Source organism: Heterocephalus glaber, unplaced genomic scaffold (genome assembly GCF_053883595.1).
Source record: "Heterocephalus glaber isolate CG9 unplaced genomic scaffold, H.glaber_assembly_v1.0 deba00001743, whole genome shotgun sequence".
Taxonomy (NCBI): Eukaryota; Metazoa; Chordata; class Mammalia; order Rodentia; family Bathyergidae; genus Heterocephalus; species Heterocephalus glaber.
In genome coordinates this window covers 3,858,636-3,878,303 of record NW_028258449.1, presented here as the reverse complement: position 1 = coordinate 3,878,303, position 19,668 = coordinate 3,858,636, and the positions used below count along the sequence as shown (strand labels likewise).

Genomic DNA, 19,668 nt, shown 5'->3' with positions numbered 1-19,668 from the left:
GACTCATGCTTGCAAATCCTCTTGTCTCAGCCTAAGTATTGGAATTACAGGTTTGCTCCACTATACCTGACTGGGTTTTATTTTTGTTTTTATTTTTAAATGAGGTGAGAAGTGCCAGACCACGTTTGTGCACTGTTGGGGAGGATTCAGCAGAAAGAGAGAAGACAGTGATATAGAGCTCGAGGTTTGGGGTGGGCTGGCATTTGACAGGGGCAGGGACAGGGCAGGAGGCAGAGCGAAACCAGGAAGGGAAGGTGGGAGAGGTGGCAGCTAAGGGTGGCTGTGGAGTCTCCGCTGATCTTCAGTTTTCCTGATGCACAGGAGGCGAAGCCATCAGCTGCTTGTGGGCAAGGAGAAAGGGCCTTCAGAGGTTTGAAGAGAAACAGGACTGATTTCACTGCCTCTCCAAGTCTGTTCTAATGTCTTTCAAGCTGATGATGCTGGCAATCTGTTCCTGAGCCCTCAGTGCACAGCTGCTGCTGGGCACCAGGAGGCAAATGCAAATGGGGGCAGCGGTAGGGGGATTATAATAAACCTAGTCCTCACTGAGATACGCCAAGGAGTCCAAGGTCCTTTGGTCCAGTGGGATGGACCTTTTCTAGGCCCTGGTTTCTATATTTTAGGAGCATTATGGATACATTGAGAATATTTCTGGGTTACAGGTGAAAATTTTCCCCAGTGCCTTTGGACTTCGGTCTTACTATCTGTGCTATGCAAAACTTAATTTGCAGCCAGGGGATTTAGCTCAGCTGCACCGAGCCTGCTTTGTAAGCACAAGGTCCTGAGTTCAATCCCTGGTACCAAAAAACAAACAAAAAACTTAATTTTCAGCCTTGAGTGGTGGTGCATGCCTGTAATAACAGCATTTGGGAGGCTGAGGCAAGATATTTACCATGAGTTTGAATCCTGCCTGGGCTACACAAATGAGTTCAAGCTCAGCCTGATCTACATACCAAGACCCTATCTCGAAAAAAAGAAAAAGAGAAACGAAAGAATAGTTTCATGTAATTTACAATTCTTTATTTTACGTCACAGTTAGGAAGACACTACCCTCAATGCTTTTTTTCCAAAGATTTTATGACTTTATTTTTCATATCCAGATCTCTCAGTGCCTTGATTTTTGTCTGGTTATATATAATGGGAGTACAAGTCTAGTTTTAACTGTTTCCTAGTTTCTATCAATTTCTTAAGTTTAAAGCACAGTATCCTCTCATGTGTGGTTTTGGTCACTGACAAATACAGTGCAATAAAGTATGTAATACACAATTTATATTTTTGCATTCATTTATATTTGTACATAGGCCAGTTTCTAGGATCTTTTTGCTTTTTTGAGACAGTCTTGATATGCAGTTCAGGCTGGTCTTGAACTCACTATGTACTCTAGGATGGCATGAACTCACAACAATCCTCCTGCGTCAGCCTCTTGAGTGCTGGGATTACAGGCATGCACAACCAAGCCTGACTCTAGGATTTTAACAGTAGTTTATCTAATGTTGCACCAGCACCATCATACTCTTTTCATTATAGAGGGCTTATAATGTAATATATTTTAGGTCTCGCTGGCCCACAGTAACTTTATATTTCAGGGTTTTACTGGCTACATTTACTATTTCATTTTCTATATAAACTGCTGTTGTTACAACATCCACATCAAAACTCACTGAAATTTAATTTCCTTTGGAAATATTAAATACTTGGCATGGGAGAGTTTTTAAGAGGTGGTTATGTCATGAATGGAGTAATTCAGCCATACATTAATGGCTTACTGAGTCATCTGTAAAGTGGAACTCTTTAGAAAAGCCAGTTTGGCCCAGTGTTTGAAAGCACCTCTGCCTCAGGACTCTGCAGGGTAGCCCCACCAGGAAGATGGTGGTCCCCTCAAAAAGGGGGCCCCTTGACCTTGGACCTCCAGAACCCCAGGCCGAATGAACCTTTATTCATTACAAATTATACAGTCTGAGGAACTATAACTACAGTAACAGAAAATAGATTAACACATAAAGCATATAAATGGACCTCTTTGTCTCCAGAAAATAAATCTATTGACTTTTGTTGGAATCACATGAAAATTATAGTTTTATGGCATGACATTTAAATAATTCAATTCTGTCACATGTAAAAACATTTAATGTCACCTCATTTGAATATAAATTTGTATATGTTAGGAGTGAAGAAAGTATCCTTACAAGGATCTTTTTTGGGGGGGTACTGGGAATAGAACTCGAGACCTTGCACTTGTGAGGCAGGCAGCAGAACCACTTAGCTAAATCTCCAGCTCCTTACAAGGATTTTAAACACCAACTCTACATAAATTGTGAAACTATAGTCACACACTGTTAAATCCCTGGGGACAATTATCAAGAATATGATCACCTGGCCAGGGATTTAGCTCAGTGGCACCACGCCTGCCTAGCAAGCACAAGGTCCTGAGTCGCATTCCCCCATACCAAAAAAAAAAAAAAAAGATCCCCTGGATGTTCCCAGGGACTTGGAATTGTATACACACAACATGGAGTTAGTGTTTTCTCAATTGTGCCTTGACTGGAACATCACTTGCAGAGACACCCCAGACATAAATACATGTTTAATGAATGTTTCATACCTTACTCCACATGACACAGTTGTTAACTGAAATCACAGTAAGAAAAATTTGTAACTAAATCAAGTTACAATTTTCCATCCCAATCTCACACTGAATTCTATATTAAAGATTTAGCCAGAATAACTGAGCACAGAGCAAACAGCTGGCCATATGTATAGAAGACAGGAATGGAAACACTGACATTGCTAGAACTGGATAGTGCTGTGATGCACTAAGGTCTTGGGCAGCTTGAGGCCATGCATGAATTGTGTCCTCTCTGCTCCTGGTCCTCCAGCTCTTAGCAGCGTCAATGCTCATACCACCTCCTCCTATCTTTTCCCTACCTACAGTACCCCCTGTCGCTACACCAAGTCCTAGGCCAGCCTGAACTATGGGCTGAGACCCTGTCTCGAAAAACAAAAACCAAAGTTCGAACCCAACCTGGGAAACTCAGCATCTTATTGAAACCTTATCTTGATAATTTTTTAAGGGGCTGGGGACGTAGCTCAGTGGTGCCATGCCTGTCTGGCAAGTACAAGGTTCTGAGATCGAGTCATAGTACTGGAAAAAATAGTTTTTTAATATTAGGGGTGAGGGGTCAGGGATTTAGCTCAGTGGTTCTGCCTCCTGCCTCACAAGCACAAGGTTCAGAGTTCAATACCCTGTATAAAAAAAAAAAAGTAATGGAGGGAAGTCATCTTTCCCTGTTAGCAAGTCCACATTTAGCTACAGAGAAGTTTATTTCCCTTTCATTCCCTCCTCTTTTTGATCCTAGCTGAATCTTCGACTTGTTTGCTGGTCTATGTTTTACATGTTTAAGTATAAGCATCAGACCTTGAAGTTACCATCAGTTGGAATGATTGTTGGATCTTTTTTTTTGGTACGGGAATCGAACTTGGACCTTGTGCTCGCAAATCAGGCGGCGGAACCACTGAGCTAAATCCCCAGCCCTGATTCTTGGATCTTAATGGAGTTAAGGCATTGAGAAATAAACCATATGAACCAATTTATAAAGCACAGACCAATTGTTAATAACATGAGGATACCAAAAAGAGGTCCTAATAAAGCACCTATCCATGTCTTTTAGTCACCTAGGACACGCCACCAGTTGTCAGGGTTTTTCTGAGTCAGTCTAAACAAGATAGGATAGCAAACACCAGCATAAACCCTAAAGGCTAAAACAAAACATTTTTGGGAAGTGTTCCAGTCCTCTGGAGTAACAGTCACTAAGCCTATCCCAAGAATAAAGGCAATTACTATGGCGTAGGCAAGGATAAAGAGGTCAGGGAAAGACCAAGTCCGGAAGGCACAGCAGTGCTTCATGGGTTGAAGTCCCCGGGCTTTAGCACATAGCAAGCATACAAGGAATGAGCGATGCTTGCTATGTGACTTGCTTCCCCATTGGATCCCCATTTAATCAATATTACCTAAGTAACTATACATGTCGTAATCTTATTGGTTGTTCATAGTTTTGCCCACCTTGTGATTTCTCATTGGATCAATATTACCTAAGGGACTGTACTTGTGGTCTTACTAGTTAGCTATAGTTTTGTCCCACCTCAAACCCACCTCATTTGTGGCTTTGTCCCATAAAACACCTTTGAGAAGTTGGGTGGGCCGGCAACCCACTTTCTGGTGCCCTTTCTAGCTCTCTTAGGCAGAAGCTTTCTTTCTCTCAATAAACTTTTCCTACTCTTAGCCTCCATTGTTCCTGGAACTCATTCTTCGATTTTAGAGAACACGAACTTGCATTTCAGATATCTAGCAGGTTTGGGAGTTACATCTATTCCCTCTATATCAAAATAGAATTTCTATGTTTAGTTTTTTGCCAAACCTCCATACTGGTCTCTAAAGTGGTTGTGGTATAAGGGGAGTGATATATGGATCTCCAAATAATATAAGGAAAATATAACTCCCAACTTGCCAACTTTTCTGAAATGCTGAGTTCATATTCTCTAAAATTGAAGAATGAACTCCAGGAACAACAGAGGCTAAGAATTCATTGAAAGATAGTTTCTAAGACAGAAGAGGGCCCAGAGAGTCAGTTGCCTGCCAACTCAATTCCTCAAGGGTCTATTGAACAAAACCACAAGGTGAAGTAGGTTCAAGTTGTAACAAAACTACAGACAATTAATAAGATTACAGGTATAGTCGTCGCCTAGGTAATAATGATTAATGGGAAATCACAAGGTGTGTATGCAGTGGGACAAAACTATGGTCAACCAATAAGATTAGAAGTATAGTCATTTAGGTAATATTGATTAAATGGGGATCCAATGGGGAAATCAGTCAGGTAGCAAGTATGCCTGGAATGAACAAGGGTTTCTGGGAAGAAATGGACTATGGAGGTTATGGTCCCCACCCAAGGTGACTGATACCTATTTAGAATATCAACCACTGCTGTTCCTCCCTAGGGGAAGTGCGGGGGTGCAGTCGGTCCTCTTTTTCTTTTTTTTTTCCCCATTAACTTTATTGGTACATTTTAGGTATAAAATACAGTTACATTCATCACTGAGATCTTGTACCATTACATGAGTCTCTTGGTCCTTATTTTTTTCCCCTTCCCTTCCCCTACCTTCATCCCCTCCACCCTTCCCTATTTGCAAAGACCTTGTTTCCATTTTTTTCCTCTTCTCATATTTTTTCCTTTCCCTTTTTTCCCTTCCCCTACAAATCCCAATTCCCCTGCTCTTTTAGACCTTTTCTTCCTGTTACACAATAGCAGTTATACATTTTTTAAATTACAATATTAAGATCTAGGAGACATCACCACAGATTTTACAGAATTTAAAAGGGTATAGAAAGCATATTACAAAAATCTGTTTTGAAATAAATTTGACAACTTCTAAGAAATAACTTAGAAGACAAATTAATGAAACTAACTCTGGAGGAAATATAAAATTTGAATAGCACCTATTAAAGAAAGTATATTCCTAGCTTGAAAACCTACCTATATGACAACAGCAGGCTCATAAACATTTTAACTGATAAATTATATCAAACAGTTAAAGCAGAAAAAAGAAGGAACACTTCTCCCCTCATTTTAGGAACGCAACATTGTGCTAATCCTAAAACTGGATAAAGATAATAGAAGAAAAAAGTATGAACATAGATAGAAATTTGTTTAACAAAACAAACTATTGGAAGTCAGATCTGGCAGTATGTAGAAAGTGGTTTTATTATAGGGATGGCAGTGTTGGTTCAGCAATGGAAGATCCACCCCCAAAAGCAATCATTTTAACAGAGGAAAGGAGAAAGCCATATGATCCTGTCACTAGTTGAAGAAAGAGTATTGGACTAAATTCCACAGTTGTTCATGGTAAAAGCTATCAGGAGACTAGAACTAGAACAGAACCTTCTCAACAGCTCAAAGACATGTACTCCATACTTCCAACAAAAACTCCTTCTATGAATGGAGACGATACAATGCTTTCTCTCTAAAGTGGGGAACAAGGGCAGATATCCCTACTCTTCATCTGTCCATTAGACCTTGAAACATAGGTCTAAACCAAAATAGTCTGGCAATAAAATGACACAACTAGACTAGGATTGGCACAGCAGAAGCAAAATTTTTATATGTAGATGAAATGATCATCTACAGAGAAAATACTAAGAAATCTCTAGGAGCCCTTAGAACCTGTACTTGAATTTAGCAGGATTAGAGAACACAAGGTATATATAAAAATTCAGGTCTGTGTATACTTGCTATAAATGACCAACTGGATATTGAAATTTAAAAGTTATGTAGGAGTACAAAGGACCCAGAAAAGCCAAAAACAAAAACAAAAACAGTGTTGGAAGACGTTTAGCACCCAATTTTAAGACTTCTTCTAAAGCTACAGTAATCAAGGCAATGTTGGTGTAAGGAAAGACATATAGATCATTGGAATAAAACAGAGAATCTAGAAATAGAACCACACATATATGGTCCACTGAGTTTTGAAAGATTATTTAACATTAGCATTATATAGAATATAAACTCGATTCAAGAGCCGAGGAAGAGATAGTGTCTTCAGCAAACGGCACTAGAACACCTGGTATCCGTATATAAAAAATTAACCTCAACCCTTTTTTTTCCATACATGAAAATAACTTGAAGGGATCTATGAACCTAAATAAGAAAGCCTAAAATTACAAAACTTTAACATGAAATTATAAGGGAAAATATTTATGAATTCAGGGCAGGCAAGAACTACCTAGGATACAAAAAATATGATGTATAAAAGAAAAAAATTGATAAATGAGATTCCATCAAAATTTAGAACTTTAAATGACATCATTAAAATGAAAAATAGTCCTTAAACAGACCATATTTACAATGCATATAACCTATGACCAGAATATATAAAGAATTCTTAGAGCTCATTAATAGACAACCCAATTAAAATGTAGACATAAGATGATAAATAGCCAGTATAGCACAAGGAATGGTGTGCAACTCTAGAATCAGAAAAATACTAATCAGTACAATAATAAGATTGAATTATACACTCATTAGGAAGATGAAGTCAAAAGTTTTAAAAGCCTTGTCATGACCTTTTTTTGTTGGATTCTGCCCCTTTGCGTTTAATTTGTCACGCCCAATGGATTCATTCTACTGGGTTTCCTGGGGTTGTGATCCTCATTGTCTTTTCCTAGGGTATTGTCTAAAATTTTTTGGAGTGCCAGTTTGGTATTCATGAAGTTCCTAAGGTGCAAATGAAAGCATCTTATTTCTCCATCAAGTTTGAAAGATAGTTTTTCAGGGTACATCAATGTGGGTTGGAGGCTGTTTTCCTTTAGGGCTTGAAATACATCACTCCAAGCTCTTCTTGCCTTGAGGGTTTGCATTGAGAAGTCGGCTGTGATTCTGATGGGCTTTCCTTTGTATGTGATTTGTTTCTTTTCTCTCACTGCTTGTAGAAATTTATTCTTCTGTTGGATTTCTGGAATCTTAACTATTATATGCCTATGTGTAGATTTTTTTTTTTGATTAAGGCTTGTTGGAGTCCTATATGCCTCACTTATCTGTATGTCAAGTTCTTTTCCCCTCCTTGGGAAGTTTTCTGCCATCACTTCTGTGAACAGTTTTTTATGTCATCTGCACTCTCTCCTCTTTCTTCATTGACTCCAATCAGTCTTATGTTATTCTTCTGTGCATCGTCTAGCAGCTGTTGGATTGGTTTCTCATGTTCCCTTACAATTTTAAAGCAATTTTTCTTTTCCTCCTCACTAATTGCAATCTTATCTTCTATATGTGAAATTTTATCCTCACATGGGTTCATTCTGCTGCGCAGACTTTAGATGGAGTTTTTAATCTCTTGGAAATCTGTTTGTATCTGTTTTATGGATTCCATTTGTTTCCTATGTTGGGATTCCATCATGTTCCTCAGATCCTCTATTTTTTTATCTGTGTCCTCTCTAGATTTATTAATCATGTCTTGCACCATGAGCAAAATCTTTGCTGTTATCTGAGTAATGATTTCTGATTTCATTTTTCCCAGATCCTCTTTTGTTGCCAGTTCAGAGAGTCCAGGTGGTTGAGTATCAGATTATTCCATCTCATTTCTTTTGGGGGTTGCTGTAGGTGATCTGGAAGTCTGGTTTTGAGGCTTGTTAATGTGTCTTTTCATTTCCACAGCGGGGGGGGGGGTGCTTCTGGCACCCACGTGGCTCTCCTTCTCTGCCCTAGGAGCTTGGGATGGCCACGGGGGAGCTTCCTTCTGGGTGCTGGGACCAGCTGAGCTTCTCTGCCCTAGGAGCCTGGGATGGAGGCGCGGAGCTTCCTTCTGGGTGCTGGGACCGGCTGAGCTTCACTGCCCTAGGAGCCTGGGATGGCAACTGGGGAGCTTCCTTCTGGGTGCTGGGACCTGCTGAGCTTCACTGCCCAGTCCTCTTTTTCTTAAAGCCCAGCCTTCAGTGAAGGGCCTCTGGCCAGTTTTCTTCTGTGCTGAGGGCCCCGGCCTGCCTACCTGCCTGTAATATTCATAACTAACTTAGCTGTCTACAATAGTTGTACTGGTTTATATTCCCACCAACAATGTAGAAGGCATCTTTTTCCCAACAGCCTCACTAGTGTATTCTTGGATCTCTTGATAGCAGCCATTCTTTCTGAAGATGGACTCTCAGTGTTGTTTTAACTTGCATCTCTCTAATGGCCAGAGATGTTGAACATTTTTTCATGTACTTATAGGCCATTTATATTTCTTCTAAGAAGTATCTATTCATATTAGTTGCACACTTTTGATTGAGTCTTTTATTCAGGGGTCTATTTTTTGAGTTTTTTATATATTCTAGATATTAGTCCTCTGAGAAGTAGCTGGCAAATTTTCTTTCCATTCTGTAGGTTGTCTCTTCACATTATTGGTTATTTCCTTTGCTATGAAGAAGGTTTTTAATTAGATATGATCCCATTTGTTGACTCTTGATGTCATTTCTTGTGCAGTAGGGGTTTTGTTCAGAAACTTCTTGTCTATGCCTGTCTTCATGAGTCTTATTTTATCTTCCAGCAGATCAACTGTTTCCATTTTAATATTCAGATTTTTGTTTGTTTGGTTTTTTGAGGCAGGGTCTCACTATGCAATCCATACTGGCCTTCAACTCACTGTGTGGCCCAGGTTGGCCTTAAACTTGCAGGCAATTCTCCTGACTTAGCCCCCAGGCATGCACCACCACACTCAGCATTTAATATTTAGATCTTTGATCCACTTTTATTCCAGTTTAGTATATGGTGAGGGATACAGATCTAAATTCAATCTTCTGGATGTGGATAGCCAGTTTTCTCAGCACCATTTGTTAATGAGGCTGTCTTTCCTCTAGCATATATTCTTGGCCCCTTTGTCAAAAATTAGATAGTTGAATGTGCTGGGGTTGTTTCTGTATCCTCTATTCTATTCTATGGACCCACATGACTGTTTTTGTGCCAGTACCATGCTGTTTTTCTCATTGTAACTTTGTAATATAACTTGAAATCCAGGGTTCACTATTGTGTACAAGAATGTTATTAACTTTTTGTGTTTGCTTTGTATCCTGCTTCCTCGCTCAATTTATTAGCTCTAGGAGTCTTTTGGTAGAATTTGTTGGGTCTTCTATGTAAGGGATCATGTCATCTGTGAATAGGATAGTTTGACTTCCTTTTCTATACTCCTTTTATTTCTTTTTCTTCCTCTGGATAGTTTTGGGTACTATATTGAACAGGAATGGTGATAGTGGACATACTTGTCTTGTTCCTGACTTTAGAGGAAAAGCTTTCAGGTTTTTCCCCATTTAATATGATGTTGTTAATAGGTTTGTCATAAATGGCTTTTTCTCAGATTAAGGGAAGATCCTGCTATACTGTTATGGTTTGTATCTAGATGCCCCACTCAAAGCTTCATGTGCTCACAGGTGGTGCTTTTCAAGGTGGCTGGATCTATTGTGGATTAAGGGTGTGTGAATATAGATTAAGGGTGTGTGAATATAGATTAAGGGCATGATAATTGGATTAGTCCACTGACTGGCTTAGTGTTGTTCAAAGTGTGGATAATGGGAAGCCCAACCCTCAGCGTGGGCAGAACCAATCAATAGGCTCATAGCCTAAGTAGAATATAAGGGGAAAAGAAGGAAGGTAGGCTCACTACTGCCTCCTTCCTGCTCTGCCATGGACTGTTTCTCCTCTGCGATGCCACTCTGCCATGGCACCCTGCCTTGGAGCCAGCTGACTATGGACTGAAACCTCTACAAACTGTGAGCCAAAATAAACCTTTCCTCCTTTAACTTTGGGTGTCAGGTATTTTGTCTCAGCAATGAGAAAAATAACTAAGACATATACCTATTTTCTTCAGGGTTATTTTAAAATCTTGAATAGATGTTAGATTTTTGTCAAATGGATTTTCTGCATATTGAGATGATCATGTGATTTTTGCGCTTATTTCTGTTCATGTGATATATATTTATTGATTTGCATATGTTGAGCCATCCTTCCATCTGTGGGATCCATTGGTCGTGACATATGATTTTTTTTTTTTGAGACAGGGTCTCCCATGTAGTTCAGACCAGCCTTGGTAGGGTATTATTTTGTAGCCCAAAGGCAGGACTCAAACTCACCACAATTCTCCTGCCTCAGCCTCCCAAGTGCTGGGATTATAGGTGTGCACCACCACACTCGGCTTGATGTATGATTTTTTTTTTTCTGGTACCAGGGATCGAAGTCAGGACCTCACACTTGCCAGGCAGGCACTGTGCTACTGAGCTACATCCCTGGCCCTGATGATTTTTTTTGTGACTTGTTGCATTCTGTTTGCCAGTATCTTGTTAAGGATCATTGCATATATGTTTATTAAAGCTATTGGCCTGTAGTTTTTTTAGTTGAGTCTTTGTCTGGTTTTGGAATCAAGGTAATGTCAGCTTCTAGGCATGAGTTTGGCAGTACTTCTTCCCTTTTAATTTCATTAAAGAGTGAGGAGGATTGGGATTAGATCTTTACTGAAGTTATTGTGGAACTCAGTAGTGAATCCCTCAGGGCCTGGATTTTTCTTAGTAGGTAGGCTTTTTATTACAGCTTACTGCTTCAATTTCATTGTCTGTTATTGGGTTATTTGGGGTTTTTACATCTTCTTGATTCTGTTTTAGTAATTCATATGTACCTAAGAATCTATCCATTTCTTGTGTGAATGCCCCAATTTATTGGAGCAGAGATTTTGATGTAGTTATAATCTGGATTGTGGCAGTGTCTTTTGATATTTCATCTTTTTCATTTCTAATTGCATTGATATGGGTCTTCTTTCTTTTTTCTTTTGTTCTTTCTTCTTTTGCAGTACCAGGGATGGAACTTGGGACCTTGCACTTACCAGGCTGGCATGGTGCTATGTCCCCAGCCCTTCTTTCCTTTTTTGATAAGATTAGCTAAGTGTTTGTCATTTTGTTTAGAATACTCAGCTCTTCAATTCATTGATGCTTTGTATTTTTTGTCTCAATTTCATTAATTTCTGCTCTAATTTTTATAATTTCCTTCCTTGTATTTAGATCTGGGTTGTTCTTGATCTCTAGGACCTTGAGGTGCAACACTGTCTTTTCTGATGTGTGCACTCACAGCTATAAACTTCCTTCTTAGCACTGCTTTCTTTGTGTCCCATAGGTTTTGGTATGTTGTACTGGCATTATCATTTGATTCAAGGAAATGTCTCATTTCCTCATTGATTTCTTCTGGGACCCATTGATTATTCAAGAGTGGATTGTTTAATCTCTAGTGGCTTGTATAATTTCTGTGGTTTCTTTTGCCATTTGATTTATAGTTTCATCGTACTATGATAGTATATGTGGGGTAATTTCAATTCTAACATTATGGTGTGTGGTGAAGTTCTTTTCTGATTGTGGCTATTTGGGGTTCTATAAGTCTCACTTATCCATATGATTTCTTTTGTTTTTTGAGACAGGGTCTCGTTTCATTGTTTAGGCTGGCCCTGAACTCACTATGTAGCTGAGGCTGGCCTTAAACTCATGGCAGTCCTCTTACCTCAGCCTCTTGAGTGCTGAGATTACAGGTGTTCAACACCATGCCTGGCTGTACGTTAAATTCTTTCCCCATACTTGGAAAGTTTTCTGCTATTATTACTGTGGGGTGGTTTTTCTTTTATGCCATTCATTCTGTCTGATTTTTCACTAATTCAAATCAATCTTAGAGTAGACATCTTTGTACCACCTAGCAGCTGTTGGATCTATTTTCCATGTTCTCTTGTTTTTCAGGTTATCTCTGAGTATATGATCACCTGCATGAGCCCTGTTTTCTAGTTCTAACACTCTGTCCTCAAATTAGTCCCTTCTGCTGCCCATATTTTCAATAGAAATTTTTGTCCCCTGGATTTTTGTTTAGTATCTTTTCATGGATACAAATAATTTGCTAAACTGGTCATTCATACTTTGTATCATTTCTTTAGGTCAGCTAGTATTTTATTAGTATCTTCTGTTAGCTCACTGATCATTTTGTTTATTAATTCCATTATCTTTTTAGCTGTATTATTTTTGGGGTTTTTCTTTTTTGGTACTGGGGATCAAACTCAGAACCTTGCGCTTCCAAGGAAGGCGGAGGAAACACTGAGCTAAATCCCTGGCTTTAGCTATATTATTTTTGTGCTCTCTGAGCACCTTATTGATTTTTGTCTTTTTAAAAATCATTTCATATAATTCAATTGCTTGGCTTTTGATTTCCTCATCATCAATGTTCCATGGATCAGCTTTGGAGGAATTTGGAATTTTTAGTGACATTTTGTTGCCTTGTTTTCTCATTTTCTTTTTTTCTTCCTGCTTAATGTTGCAAGTCAATTATAGTGGAAAGATTTTGTTGCTATTATGGAGAGCTCTTTAGTGTCTGCTTTCCAGTGATGCACCCTGGGCATGGCTAACTATAGGCCTCTGCCTATCTCCCAATATCTCCACTTCTATTAATTTGGGGAGACAGGGTGCAGTGATATTGGTCCAGCATTCAGTTCTACAGATACAGACTGCCCTATTGTTTTGGGGTTTTTTGAGGTACTGGGGATTGAACTTGGGACCTTGCACTTCCAAGGCAGGTGCCAGAACCACTGGGCTAAATCCCCAGCCCCAGACTGCAGTATTGTTGATGAAACAAAGACAAACCAGATATTGGCATATAGTAAAAATTAATACCAACAACTGTGCCACTGTATTATTGCCCATTTTTAAACTGGATTGGGGGGGGGTTATTGTTTTTTGGTTTGGTTTGGTTTTGGTTTTACTATTGAGTTCCTGACATATTCTGGATAGCAATTCCTTATCAGATGTATATTTTCCAAATGTTTTATCAAATTCTGTAGATTGTCTCTTCACTCTTCACAAGGTCTTGCTATGTAACCCAGGCTAACCTCAAACTTTTGATCCTTCAGCAGGTTTGGTGGTGCATCCCTCTAATCCAAGCACTGGGGAAGAAGCAAATGTAGAAAGATGCAGAACAGATGACATAAAAATCCAGGAGAGGGCTGGGGATTTAGCTCAGTGGTTTTGGTGCCTGCCTCACAAGTGCAAGGTCCCAAGTTTGATCCCCAGTACCAAAAAAAATCCAGGAGAGCCTGGTGTGGTGGTGCATGCCTGTAATCTTCACACTCAGGAGGCTGAGGCAGGAGGACCACTGTGAGTTTGAGGCCAGCCTGAACTACATAGAGATGCTGTCTCAAAAACAAAAATAAAAGTGGATATCAAACTTTCAATTCTTCTATTTCAACCTCCCAAATTCAGAGATTACAGGTGTGTATCTCTACACTCAGCTTCTTCCCTCTGCTGATTGTTTTTGTGTGTGTGTTCACGTGCAGAGGACTCTGTTTAGTATCATTTAATTGTTTATTTTTGCTTTTGTTGCCTGTACTTTTGGAGTTTCATCCAAACATCTTTCCCTACTCCAATACCACAAAGTGTTTTCCCTGTGTTTTCTTCGACTACTTTCATATTTTTAGTCTTCCATTTAAGTTTTTAATCTGGTTTGAGTGCCTTTTGGATATCATGAGACACAGCAGTCTAATTTCATTCTTTTGTGTGTGGCTAAATTTCCCAGCACTGTTGGTAAAGGAGACTATCTTTTCCTCAATGTGTGTTCTTAGAACCTTTGTCTAAACTGAGTTGGCTATAGACACTTGGATTTGTTTCTGACTCTTTATTCTGTTCCATTGGTCTATGTGTCTCTTTTTATACCAATACTATGGTGTTTTACTACAGCTTTATAGTATATTCTAAAGTCATGCAATATAATGATTCTTGCTTAGTTCTTTTCATATCTTTTTTTTTCTTTGTAGTTCTAGGGATTGAGCACAGCGCTCACATATGCTAGGCATGCACTGTGGTGCTGAGCTAAATCCATAACCTCTTTTAAATTTTTGAGACAGGTTTCACTGTTTCCCAGGCTGGCCTCAAACTTGGGATCCTCCTGCCTTGGCTTCCTGGCTAACTAGAATTATTGCTGTCATGGCTGTGTCTAGATGTCCTCCCAAAGCCTCATGCAGTCTTAGGTGGGGCTTTTTCAGAGGTGGCAGAATCTAGAATGTTATTGTTTTCATGGTACAATGTTAGGATTAAGGGTGGGTGATTACTAAATTAGCCCACTGATTGGTTTGGTACCACCCTAATCCCAGTATCCTGGATATAAGGGACGGAAAAAATCTTGTCAGGTCCCTTGCTCCCTTGTTGCTTTTGCTGTCTTCTGCTTGCTATGAACTGGGTATCCTCTGCAGTGCCCCTCTGTCAACCCACTTTGCCTTGGACCTAAGCAATTATGGACTGAAACCTCTACAAACTTCGAGCCAAATAAACCTTTCCCTGTTTAACTTTGGGTGCTGGGTATTTTGTCTCAGCAGAGACAGAAAGTAACTAAGACACCTCTGTGTGTGCCACCATACCCAGCTTCAGTCTTTCATTCATGTTAAATGTTTTATAAGTAGGTAAAAACACATACGATCAAATTAAACAGCATAAAATACCATAAAGAAAAAAGATAGTCTACCTCACTCTTTTGTTCCCAATGCCCCTCCCAGTGGCAGCCACTCTTAAATGTATCCTTTCAGAGCTAATATATGCATATACAAGGATAAGGATATATGTCATATCTACCAACCTAACTACCTCTCTTGAAAAACCACATTCAAAATACACCATTCATAGAATACTACACAGGATTACAATCTAGCTTTTTCCTCTCTTAACAACTTCATTTCCAGCCACGTGTAGTGGCACATGCATGTAATCCCAGTGCTGAGGAGGCTAAGGCAAGGAGGATCTCAAGGTTGAGGCCAGTTGGGCTCAAGTGCTAAAGGCTAGCCTGGACTACCTAGCAAGACCCTGACTTAAAAACCACCAGAAAACCAACAAAAGGAAACAAATCTAATTTCTGGATCAGTACATACAGATCATCCTCATTCTCTTCAATGATCACATACAATGGTTCCACTTGTTCCACTATCATTAGATTCCAAATTAGGAGTACCCTTGAAAAAGCAGAGACTACAGATTAGGGAGAGGAAAGATGGAGGTCAGAAAGTTAGAGGTAGAAAAGTAGGTTGCAAAGGAAATAACGCAGGAGAAAAAAATTATAATGTGTAGGAGTGGGATTACTGTTATAAAGAATCCACTTGTCAAAACAGGCTTTGAAAGGAAAGTTTATTCCAGTGAACAGGGTCTAAAACCAGGAGATTCTAGCAGTTAGCGGGGAAAAGCCGAGTTTATCACATCTGTGTGTGGATGAGCTGACATTGGGAGAGAGAAAGCAGCAGCTGGGTGGGAAAGATTTCATCTGTGAGTGGATGGGCTAACACCAGGAGAGCTTGGTATTAGCAACTAGCGGGAAAGGAATTAGGCTTCTATAGGTACTGCAGGGTCTAAGGAATCTGGCTGAAATATTCATGACTCAGATGCCCAAGGACTGCTCGAGTGTTACTGGACTTCTTGGCACCAGGGGGGTTGTATACTACATTTTTAGTCCATTTGTCCTACTTAGCAAGAAGCTGCTGTTGTTTGCTGAAAGCAGCCTGTTTGCTTTGTCCTGTTGGTTTAGGCCAGGCCTGACACTTATCTACTGAGAAGTTAAAAATACATGAGAGAGAAGGGATAATGAAGCAAAGCCTCTAAGGAGATTGGAAGGGTTCTTGAGTTTAAGCAGAGGAATTACCTTTGAGAGGACAGCACATCTCTTCTAGAGAGAAATGGGATAGAAAGGGGAGCTGGAGCTCCAGGTATGCTTTGTAACGGTCCCTAGTGGTGTTGCCAGGTAGTTAGTTCCTTTAGAAATGGCTCACCAAACAAAAGCATTCCAGGTCTGCTTGTCTTGAACAAAGAATTGGATGAGACAAGAAAATAACAGTCCCAAAAGTTTATTTTCAAATGAGGGGTGATGGAGGGGTAATGGAAAAACTAGCTCTGGAGAAAAGAGAAAAAGAGCAAAAGTAAAAGTATATCCTAGGTCTGGGAGGCCCGAGACTAGCTAACGTGAAGAGTCACCATATCGGGCTCCCCGTGGTGTCTGAGTCCTTCTATGTAGTCCACATCTTGTGGGAGCTCCAGAGTAGTTCTGCATAAGGGGTCCTGAGAGTTATCTGGCTCTGCCCTGGGGTCTTGTAATTGACAGGCCCTACTTACTTCCCCAGCCAGCTTTGCCATGCCCTGCCTCCTTCACCAGGGAAGTCAAGAAATTCTTTCCCGAGAAATAGAGAAGACATGAAGCAGAGGCACATGCCTGTTAACACCAGCTACTCAGAAGGGTGAAGCAGGGGGATCACAAATTCCAGGGTAGCCTGGGGAATTCAGCTAGACCCTGTCTCTAAATAAAGTTAAGAAAATGGGGTCCCAAATGGGTTCAAATATGCTCTAGTCATTTAATCCAAGCCATTGCTCTTTCCCCTTAACTGAGCCAGCAGCTTCCTGATATAAAGATTTCTATATAAGTTTCCTTCTTAATTCACACAAATACCAGAATTATCTTTATTTTTTTAACCATAAATTGTTCAAGTCACTCTCCTACTAAAAGTACTGCTTGGCTTCCAACCACATGTAGTGTAAAATCCAACTTCTTACCGTAACTTTTAATAATCTTTACTATCTTGGCAAAAGTGCCACCCTTTCAGATAAGCCTTTCGCTGACCACCTTATTAAATAGGTACCAAATTCCTACACACTGTGCTGCACCAGAAACCATAACAATGATTCCACTGAACTGATATAGGAGCACTACCCACTCGGCTCCTCACGCCTCTGAATCATAAGGCAAAGAAGAGTTAAAAGCTAGCTAGAGCAACTGGTGCTGACCAGCAAGGGAAAGCTGGCCTACTACTCCACAGTGTATGTAAGGAATGTGGCAGACAACAGTGTTTGTTAGCACTGTCACCGCCCCTTTAGTACAGTAATGGATGGAAAACTAATCCAGGACTACTAATGGTCCAGTCCAGGAATAAAGATTTGGGCCACCCCACCACACAAAGACCCATGACCAGCTGAGGTTCTTGCAGGACACAAAAGGAATATAGCATGAGTAGTAGAAGTATAAATATAAATATATCACTGTGTGACCAGTTACAGAAACACACAGTCTGAAGAACTTCTACTCAAGTCTTTGTTCAAATGTTAGACCACTGCAGAAATGGCTTAACAACTTTATCTAAACTAGTATCAAGTTCCCAAAGTACTGTCTTCTTTTCCTTCTTTACATTTGTTGTATTGTATCTGAAATTATCTTACTTGCTCATTTACTTTATTATACGCTTGCACATTGAAATGCAAACTCCACAGGCATATAGCACAATTTCAGCCAATATTCGCGGAATAAATAAATGAACTTCGGAGTTATTAAGAATCAGATGTGGTTTTTCTATAAAACGGAGTACTACTCAGCCATGAAGAACAAGAAACTAGAGACATTTACAGCTAAATGGATGCACATTGAGGCCATCCTCTTAAGTGAAGTAAATAGGCCACACATGTGTAAATACCGAATAGTTTCTCTGGCGTGAGAAACTGAAAGTGTAAATAAGGTTCAAAATGTATAATTGATAATGTGAAATAGGAAGAAAAGGTCTAAAGGAATAGGGGAGGTGGGAAGGGTAGGGAAAAGGGAAAAAGAAAAAATATGAGAAAAGGAAAAAATGGGAACAAAGTCTTTGTAAACAGGGAAGGGTGGAGGGGGTGAAGGGAGGGCAGGGAAATGGGGAAAGAGTAAGAACCGAGATGCATCATGTGCAGGTACAAGACCCCAGTGATGAACGTCACTGTACTGTATACCTAAAATGTGCCAATAAACCTAATAAAAATTAAAGTTAAGAAAGGATAAGGACGTAGCGTGGGTTCGGGGCGGACACGGACACGGACTTGTACCCAACCATGGGCTGGGGAGGCTCGCAGGCTCCCGGGTCCGAGCTTCTGGGGCGGGGGAACGACGCACGACAGGCGGACCGGGGTGACGCCGGGCAGCACCGGCCGGCCACTCAGGCTGCACACCGGGGGCCGCGGGGGCGTGGCTAAGCGCTAAAGCTGCGCGCGCGGTGACGTCACCAGGCCGAGCCGCGACCGCCGACGGGAGAGCGCTCCCCAAGCGAAGAGAGCACATCCGGGACGTTCACTTTTACACTCAGTCTCTGGCGATCATTGCCGGACTCTCCTCGCTCACTGCCCCGTTACCGCGGCAACGCTCCGGCAGCCACCCCGCGGCTCCGCGTGACGTCAGTGCCAAGGCGCGTCCTCGCGGATGGCGACCCCGCCCTAGCACCCGGGCGCCTCCCGGCCTCCTCCCCCGCACTTCGAGCGCCTGCGGGAGGTGGGCGCCGCCCGCACGCCCCGGAGGCCCCGCCCCGTGAGTCAGGCGGTCTCGCGGACCGCGGGCGCCGGACGCGCCACGCCGCCAGATCTCGGGAGCGTCAGGTGAGCGCGCGCGGGTGTGGGGCGGGGGCTCCCGCGTCGGGCGGCGGCGGGGCCCGCGCAGTGGCGCCTGCCTTTACAGCCTGAGCCGGGCAGCCCGCGACTGCTGGAGGAGGAGCGCTGTCCCGGGTACCCGCTCGCCCGAGTTCCCTCCTCTCCCAGCCCCAGTCCCCTGCTTGCCGGGGTCTCCCTCTCTCCCCGGCCCTCCTGCAGGGGTCTCCCCTGTACCGAGCGCCCTCATTCCCCTCGTGCACGCTCCTGTACCCCTCGATTCCAGGCGTCAGCGCCCCGAGAGTTTGGTAACTCGGGTAGGCGACTGGAGGACAAAGAAAACGACTGCGGTATTAATAACTAGTGTTTTAGCCAAGTCCCCGAGTGTGCCCCTCGATCCTTCAGAACAGAGGATGCGTTGAGAAGCGTGTGGAAGACAGGAAGAGAACCCGGGCGATCTCCGGATAGGGTCCCAGGAAACGGCGCCGCTGCGGAGGGCAGCCGCAGGTCGGTAGCAGCGTGGGACTGCTGGGGGAAGAAAAGAACACTTTTGAATCCAGGCACAGCATTTTAGGTCTAGGTCAGAGAAGGAAATAACCGCTGTATCCAAAAGAAGTCCTTGCTGTATGGGCCTTACATGTGTTGGTGGCTGAAAATGTTCTTTAAACAGGGGAATGGGGAAGGAATACAGTTGTGTGATATGTTTATTCTCAACAGGCAAATTCATGCCTTTAATC

The 19,668-nt window shown here is 41.5% G+C and overlaps 1 protein-coding gene across 16 annotated transcripts in view; it reads left to right on the top strand.

The window, feature by feature from the left end:
* Window positions 1-18,577: 18,577 nt before the first annotated feature.
* Window positions 18,578-19,668, top strand: part of Als2 (alsin Rho guanine nucleotide exchange factor ALS2) — a 96,541-nt gene continuing 95,450 nt past the window's right edge. For 10 of the 16 annotated variants that reach the window (XM_087200397.1, XM_087200396.1, XM_004872282.4 and 7 more), the window contains exon 1: window positions 18,953-19,438. The gene's annotated coding sequence lies outside the window, so the exon portion shown is untranslated. The other 6 variants (XM_004872277.4, XM_087200395.1, XM_087200393.1 and 3 more) reach the window with 4 other exon arrangements.